The sequence below is a fragment of the Glycine max genome, chromosome 1 (genome assembly GCF_000004515.6).
Source record: "Glycine max cultivar Williams 82 chromosome 1, Glycine_max_v4.0, whole genome shotgun sequence".
NCBI lineage: Eukaryota > Viridiplantae > Streptophyta > Magnoliopsida > Fabales > Fabaceae > Glycine > Glycine max.
The window spans coordinates 11,282,854-11,291,728 of NC_016088.4; the positions used below are offsets into that span (position 1 = coordinate 11,282,854).

An 8,875-nucleotide genomic window follows, 5' to 3' on the forward strand; every position below is an offset into this window, starting at 1 on the left:
AAAACATTGTTTAGGGTCTTCATGATAATAAATTAGTTGTCGCCATTTAGTGATGTGCAATGCATAATTAAATGAAAGTTAAATCTTTTTGACAATGGATTAAAATTGAACTCTTTATTTTCAAATTAATCTATTTTTCATTTATACTGGAGAAAAAGGGTTCGAAGATCTCTCTCTGTAGCATCCTGGAGTTGGTGGTATTTGCAACTTAACCAAATTTTACCTTGTGAAAGCTTCTTTGTACTATGTCAATGGGTTAAGTTAACTCTAGGATTTTAGGCTAGGGTTAAAAGCAATGTCTTTGTGGGACAAACATGAGATATTAACAATTTCTAGAGACTATTAGAGCAGGTTTTGGCCGGCAATTATAAACAATTTTTAGGTCCTCCGATGTTTGCCAAATGCACCTCCAAGTCAAATGTTAGTTGAAGTGCCGGAACTTCTCTCAGATTTTTAAACCTTGTATTGTTCTCCCAAGTTTTTGGTATTGTGGTATCTTTGTCCTTAACTAATATTATAGTTTTAATTTTGTTTTTGGTTCTGTATTTTAGTCTCAATTTTTTTTTTCTTTTTTCTCATTGGTTTAGTTATTGGCTGTAACAGTGTAACACCATGATATGTAGGCCAGAGTTTGAGTATAGTGATATGGCATTAATTATATGATTTTAGGTGTACAATATCGATAATAAAGATCAAACTTAAATGTATATTATCTAAATTTCTTACCACTAGGTCGATGAGTTAAGTCAATGATATAATTTACACACGCATTCATTAATTTAAAATAGATAAAATTTATTGGTTCACTATTTTTTTTATACAATGGTCAGGTTTAAATCTATATTGTCATGCATATTATTCCAACTCTCCCACCAGCCAACCACATTGGTTTTCATTCATTCACTTTATTTCAAAACAATTAGAAACTAGAAAGGCAGAAAAACCATTTTTATTTTTTATTTTTTACTATTTCTGTAATAGACAAATGGAATATAGTATTCATATAACAAAATTATACAATAATTCGTACAAATACTTTTTTCCCTCTTTATCGCATCACCTTTGTTTTTCTACATTTCTATTTTTCTTCTCTACCTAAATCCTATATCTTATTTGTATGATTTGTCGCATACGTTAGTTATATGAATATCATTTTTAAGATAGATAGTACGGCAGGTAAATGGATTAGTTAGCCTCAGAAAAATATTGAACCATATTGTCACATCATTAGCCTAAGACATTAAATTATATAATCTATGAAGGGTTTATAAATACAAAGTGCTCGATACTTTTGCCTGAGCAACAAGCTTGTCTGCATATATAATCACATTCATATTACAAGATTATCACTCATCCACAGCAACCAATCATAGAAAGCAAAGAATGGCTTCTTTTTCAGTGGAAGAATTCATAGGAAATGGAATTTTGAAGGAACTGCTCCAAAAGCTGTTGGAAGAAGGGTGGGATGATGTACCATTATCATTAGTTTTTTTCAAGTCTTTCATTATATTATCTTATCATTCAATCATAATTCCCCTTAGAATGAAACTTCTATCATTTACCTGATAACACTATCACACTAGCCCGGATGAGATGTTCAAGTCCAATTCTAACTTTTGGTTAAGGAGTAAATATATTTGAAGTCCATGTAAATATAACTTAGATTTTAGTCTTTCAAAAGTTTGTTTTGATTGTTATGATTTTTTTTCTTCAAAATAGTTCCTTATTACCGCTCATTAATAATGTTGTCACATGTTATCTCAAAATAGTTGTTGAAGTGACATTTAGGTGTAAAGTATTCTTTAATTTTATTAATGATTAATTTTCGTTTCATGTCACATATTAGTATATTAGTGATGAAGTTGATTATTTACAAAAATTATAAAACTCATGAGGACTAAAATCAACAATTATTTCTAGAAGACTAAAATCAAATTTAATCATATTTACTGGTATTAAAAACATATCTGATCCTTACTTAAACTATATGCTTCTTAAAGTGTTGTGTTTCTAATGTTATAGGATGCACTTGGAATCAGATCATACCTGCACGATCGCGGACTAATGCAATATGCAGATAAGATGGAGGACTGTGGGAAAGCTCTGTCAGAGCTTATCAATTTAAGCACCACAGATCTTTCCTAAAACTCTTATATGTTTTCTTTTTGGTTTGAAAGCATTTCACTATTTCACTTAACCAATAAAAAAAGAGAAGATTATTAAATCAAAGGACAATTAAAGTAGTCCATCTTTTTGATTAAAGAACAAAAGCAACATCAACAACCAAATTATCCATACATAACAATATAAAATCGACAGTTTGTTTTATAGTCCAATGTAACATGTGCATTAGACATCATAGTAGAGACTCAAGCTAAAACTCCATGCACTTCTAATTTTTGCTTTCGACACCCCATTAAATTCCAAAAAACCCAATCTGAAATATTTTAGAGTGTCAGAAACAACAATATTAGAGGTGCAAGAAGCAACAATATTAGTGGCAGAAAAAAGAATGTTAAATGTTGGGGATATTCTTCCTGCACCAGCCATTTTTCTTCTACACCCAACAAATAATGTGAAATATCAAATTTGACCTTCACTTAAAAGCTGAAATACACCATCTCTTTGCTACCGTGTTCCATTTCATCTGCGTGTCTCTACTCCTCCTCCGCGAGTCTCTCCTCCTCCTCCTCATGTTTTCAATCCGTGCTTCCTCCACGAGTCTCTTCTCTTCCATGAGTATCTTCTCCTCCGCCGCTGTGAGCACCGCTATGTCATCGATGGTAAGTCTATTTTTTTTTGCTGTGTTTAATCTGTATGAATTGAGAATGCATATGGAGCATGCAAAATGATAATCCGTATGGTCCATACGGATTGCCAATCTGTATAAGTTATATTTTATATATTTTAATTATTTTATAAATAAATATTTTAATACTTTTATATATTTAAAATCAATGTATAAATTAATTTTGTGATCAAATTATTTTATAAATAACTATATTAATACTTTTATATATTTAAAATAGTTATTTATAAAATAATTAAATATCAAAATTTGGAAATTTTATAACGTAATTTGTTTTTGAAAATTTTGTTAAACAATAAAAGTAGGTAATATTGTATAAGAAAAATGTTATTTATTAATATATTTGTATAAATATTATTACATTAATAATATTAAATATTTATATAAATGGTGATTTCAAGTATAAAAAATTTAATAATTAATTTCTACATTGATTTTTAAATATATAAAATTATTAAAACAATTATTTATAAAATAATTAAATAGTTATTATAATATATTTAAAATAAATTTGTACATTGATTTTGATGATATATTTTACTTTTCTCGATTGATCATTTAAAGTTAATTAATTTTTTATTACATTTCTTAAAATATACTACATTTAAGAAATACTAGTATGGTTTTAGAACATTTATTGTTATGATTTTATTTTCAATTTAAGACTATTTTGTTGAAGTTGTGGGTTGATTTGAACTATTAGAGTACTAGTTGGGCATGTCTAATCTTTTGATCACACATCCAAAGAGATAATGTAGATTTTTAGGTCACATAATGCTGAAGTGAATGTATATTATTGTTGAATAAAGTGTTTAGGTTAGTAGAAAAACATAACTGGAATACGTTCAAAAAATATCATAATTTTTTTAGTTACTTTTTGTGTAACAAAATGAAAAGATTTTTTTTTTATTTATCAAATTTGAAACTCAAATATTATTTGAACGATCACATTAATTGATATTAATGTGCAAATTTTTAGATTATGGTTAGAACCAGAGGATTGCGTCGGGCTTTAGACAGAGTTTTAGGTAGAGTCTTAGATAGACAGGTTAGTGGTGATAAGGAAGAAGCCCCTCAGCGTCGAAGGATGACAACATCGACACGTAGACAACCAAAAGTTGCAGCTGTTGCCAAGGATATTGAGCATGTGGATCATGCTGCTGATTCATGGGGTTTTCCAGGCGGGCCCCAAGATACATCAATGTTGACATCATAAGCTGATTATGCGGTAGCCAAAGTGTGGGCAGGAGAGGTAATTATTTGTTTAATTATAACATATTTAAATAACTATTTATCATTTTAATTTACCTAATTAATTTTAATTATTTCCAGGAACATACTGAGTTGAAGTTGGACTTTCATGGGAGGAAGGTGGAGAAATATGGAAGGCTTGCACCTGAGATTGAAGGTATAATGGCTCCTACATGCTTAAGTTTTTTGATTGCATGTTCATTGGAGATAGGAGACATGAAACTTTTGTTTGCTTTTGTGGAGAGGTGGCACAAGGAAACTAGCAGTTTCCATCTACCCATAGGAAAGATGAGTATAACCCTTGATGATGTGGCATTGCTATTATATCTACCCATTATAGGTGCCTTATATACCTATGATGCAATAGATGTAGAGCAGGCTGTGGAGTTGTTAGTTGAGTTGCTTGAAGTGACTAGACAAAAAGCAATAGATGAAACAGAGCAATGTCAGAGGGCATATGTTTTCCTAGCTTGGCTACGAGACATTTACCGTAGCAAATGTGACGCAAGGCAATGGACACTAGTAGCTAGAACATATTTGTTGCATCTTGTAGGTTGCATATTATTTGCTAACAAGAGTGCCACACATATCAATGTGGTATTCTTGGATGCATTTCGTGACCTTAATCAATCTAGAGGGTTTTGATGGGGAGCGACTGCATTAGTCCATATGTATGAGAATTATAATTATGTGTCCAAGCACAAGGCTAAACATCTTGCAGGATATATCACTATCTTGTAGGTAATTATATTGATTTTTATCATTGTTATTTGTTTTTAACTTTATATGTACTATTAATGTTTTCTTATTCATTTTTTTAAAATATGTGTAGTCTTGGATCTACGAGCATTTTCCAACTATTGGGAATATGATTGCTAATGAGGACTACCATGAGAGAAAACCATGTGCTTGTCGTTGGAAGCATGGGAATGCATTACTAGTGACCACCTACCGTAAGCGCTTGGATAGGTTGACGACAAATACTGTTTGTTGGATACCTTATGGTAATCATTGTGGTTTCAAAGAATTTGAGCTAATTTCTCTATTTTCTGGACATATTAGATGTGGTTCATATATTGTTAGACACCTATCAGAGAGGGTAATATGACAGTTTGGCTATGTTCAGTCCATTCCTCCATTCCATAGTTCTCCATCGCTATCCACAGAGGAAATTGATGATAAATGGCTTTAGTTTTCACAATACCTTTCATCGATAAGAGATTTTGTTACTTTTCCTGGTCAATGTGCTATAGGTTATATGGAGTTATTTTATATGATATCTCACCCATTTATGAGTCTGCCACAGCTTGGGGAGCCTTCTAGACATCCACCCATGGTGCATGATCCTACATCAGTTATGGCACATCCATCTGTGTTGCCTGTTGATACAACAGCTATGCCACATCCACCTGCACCAGCACCTATTGATGTTGACATGCCTCGACATGCAGTGATATAAAATACTTACAATTTTGTTAAGCTAAATTTTTTTTTAAATACTCCAATATTTATTATTCATGTTGTTGTCATTGCCTTAGGCTGCTTGCCAAAGGATATTAGAAAGCTTGCAACACATGTTAGATATGAGGGTGGCCATTGTTGGAATTGATGCATACAATATAACAAAGCACTATTTAAGATTAGCTAGAGGTGTCATTGAGAAATGCAATGTTTATGTTCGATCAAGATGAAGGAGGGATACACATGGGAGAGATGGTGGTGGATGAGGATAATGATTTTCTATTATTTGATTGACTATGTATATGACTATGATTAACATATGCATTTATTTTATATTTGACTATTAAGTTCGATCCGAAACAAACATTATGCTCATTACACAAATATGATTAGTAAAGTGTTACATGCATTATCCATGACATTACAACTATGTAAGTTACAAACCCATAAACAATAACAAAATGTTCAATCTTCTCCTAGATCAACATGTTGTGTGGTCAATCTCATGGAACTAGTATACTGGTGCATTCGACTAATATAAGAAGTAGGCCACTGTTTTGCTTCATAATGACAATGTGTTGACCATAACAAAGCAATTGCTAGCATAGGACAACTATTTCTCAGAAATACCTGTTACACTGACAAGTGTACATTCAAATGTTACAAACACGTGTTATAATCCAAAAATTAACGCACATCGTTATCATTGCTATACTTGAACAAAATGATTGCCATACAGATGACCAATACATATAATGTGATGGCAAATGATTACGAACCGAAGACCATGAATCTTCACCCAAACCTAATAAGGCAGCAATTACACGATATCCACAATTACCATTAGCTTTGACATCGACAATGTTTTCAATGAAATTCTGCATGCATGGATGAAATTGATCCAACATTGGCATCTTCCTCTTCGGTTTTGTTTGTTCAGATGATGATGATGCAGAATGTTTTAGTGTGGATGAACTATTTTGCACCGAATGTAATGCATCCACATACTCCCAGTAAGACAAATCACACTTCATCGATCTTTGTTGTTTGGTCATCCATTTCTTTTGACAACCTTTTGTTTTCACCTTTTCAGGAAGAGCACACATCGAACTTAGATCAAGGTATGCAATTTCTTGAAGTTTACTCTTTAGAGTCACTTTTCTAGATATATCAAGATCTTCAAATATCTTGGAAATGGCTTCCATCTCTTTGGTTATGTAGACTTCGGACTCAATAAACCTTGGTCTAAAAAACTTAGCCTCCGCCAAAACATATGGACTGTGTCAAGTGGTATGCTACCAACAACATATCAAGCTAGCTCACATGCACATGGAAGACCATGAGTAGTTCTCATAATACGTCTGTAACGAGAACTGTCAATGCCAACATAATTCACTTTAAAAACATGTTCGACCACATGTGTGCTTGTCTCAAAAGATGCTTTTATTTCAGCGTGTTGCAGAATGATCATGTTGTTCATGGCTTCCTGTTGCAACCTACCTCACAACGAGACTGCGAAAGAAAAAACAAATAAGCCAAAGCGTTCGTCTGCTAGGGAGAAAATGCATGGAGTCGCCACCAACGTTTATTTAAGGGAAAATGTTAGAAAAACCAAAAAAGAGGTCTGCAAATTTTGAAAAGAAAGGTTTGAGAGTTTTTTGCGCATGGGGAAGGTATTAGCATCCCACGCGTCTGTCACAAGGGACGACAACCTTTAATTGAGTGTGCAAAAATGTGACTTCAATATTATTTATTTTCTATTTTTATATTTTTATTTTTTTGGGGTCGACAAGGGGGTTGCCATTGCTCCTATGTATCCTCAGGTGCGATGAGGAATTTAGACCTACGTAGTTCTTTAAGTATGAAAGTTTGTGTGTTGAGTTGGTTTTATGTTTTTGAAAGATTTATTTTAATTGCAAACAAAAAGTTGTTTAAGGTGTTGGACCTTGAAATGATGTTTTAAATTTTGATAAGCAGAGAGAATCATTAAGGCGTTGGTCCTTGAAACGATCTCAAGTGATATTTGATGAAATGAAGTTTAGTTATGAGATGGTTTTATTTTGGTTTTTTTGTCTATTAACTTTCAATCTCTTTAAAGACAACTTTATGACACTAGTGATCGGTTGAGATTAAACTTTACAAAAATAAAAACAAGATTACCGATGATAGATGGAGGAGATGAGTGTGCACATAATAACAAGGGGGACCCTTAAGGGTACATATATCACATTCAATCCTTAAAAATAAAACTAATCGACTGCCGCACGAAGAACACAAAACAAGAAACAACATAGGGACTGATCGCGATCGCGATTCGGTAGCGTCTCGACTTCGTTTCCTCTTCTTTCTTCTTCTTCTTTTTCTTTTTTCTTTTTCTTTTCTCTCAATTCTCTCAATTCCCTTCAGTGTTGAACCTTCCAACCCCTTAAAAAACTCCCATCATGCCTATTTATAGGAAAATAGTCACCTTGGGATGGTTTAAGCTCTCCTAGGCGAGTTGAACCTTAGCCCTGAAGTAATGAGCTTGCTCAGGGAAGCTGGTTGCTTATTCAGGAGGTAATTCCATGGCCCAAGCGAGCCAGATGCTATCCTGGGCAAGCTGGGGTCTAGAAAAATCAAGAAAAAGACCCTTTTCCCCCCTTGCTTGGTATCCTTTTGTATTCTTGATCAAAACACTGAGTGATCCTTTGCTTTGTGCGGTAACTGATATCGAACACCGCAATTCGGCTATTAAGAATCAAAACGTTAGTGAATGATAGTCCCCGAACGAAATTAAGGTCTGATAGTTGCCCCTTTTTACTTATCTTTTATTGAAAATAAAAGGTAGGTAAAGATAAGGACCCTAATTTCATACAAACGATCTTGCTATTCAAAACTGGACGCCAGAGAAAACAAAAGAAGTGAAACCGAAAAACAAAAGGACATTGAAGTCCTATAACACCAAACAGAGGACCTTGAAGTCTTATAAAATGTAAAATGGAGGACATTGAAGTCCTGTACAACATAAAAGGAAAGGACAATGAAGTCTTGAAAGCATCAAACAGAAGACATTTAAGTCTTTGAAATCATAAAGCAAAAAACATTGAAGTCTTGTAAATGTAAAAGACTGAAGACATTGAAGTCTTGAAATGTAAAAAAAAATAGAAGACATTGAAGTCTTTAAAATGTAAAAGACTGAAGACATTGTAGTCTTGGAAAGCGTAGATGACTGAGAACATTGTAGTCTTTGAAAGCGTAAATGACTGAAGATATTGTAGTCTTTGAAAGCGTAAATGACTGAAGACATTGTAGTCTTTGAAAGCGTAAATGACTGAAGACATTGTAGCCTTTGAAAGCGTAAATGACTGAAGATAT

General features: G+C 33.0%; 1 long non-coding RNA gene across 1 annotated transcript; it reads left to right on the forward strand.

Moving 5' to 3' along the window:
• Window positions 1-1,297: 1,297 nt before the first annotated feature.
• LOC121173413 (uncharacterized) lies at window positions 1,298-5,885 on the forward strand. Its single transcript, XR_005888241.1, has 4 exons — window positions 1,298-1,460; window positions 2,023-4,061; window positions 4,142-4,217; window positions 4,893-5,885. It is a non-coding gene; the product is annotated as an uncharacterized lncRNA (long non-coding RNA).
• Window positions 5,886-8,875: the final 2,990 nt, after the last annotated feature.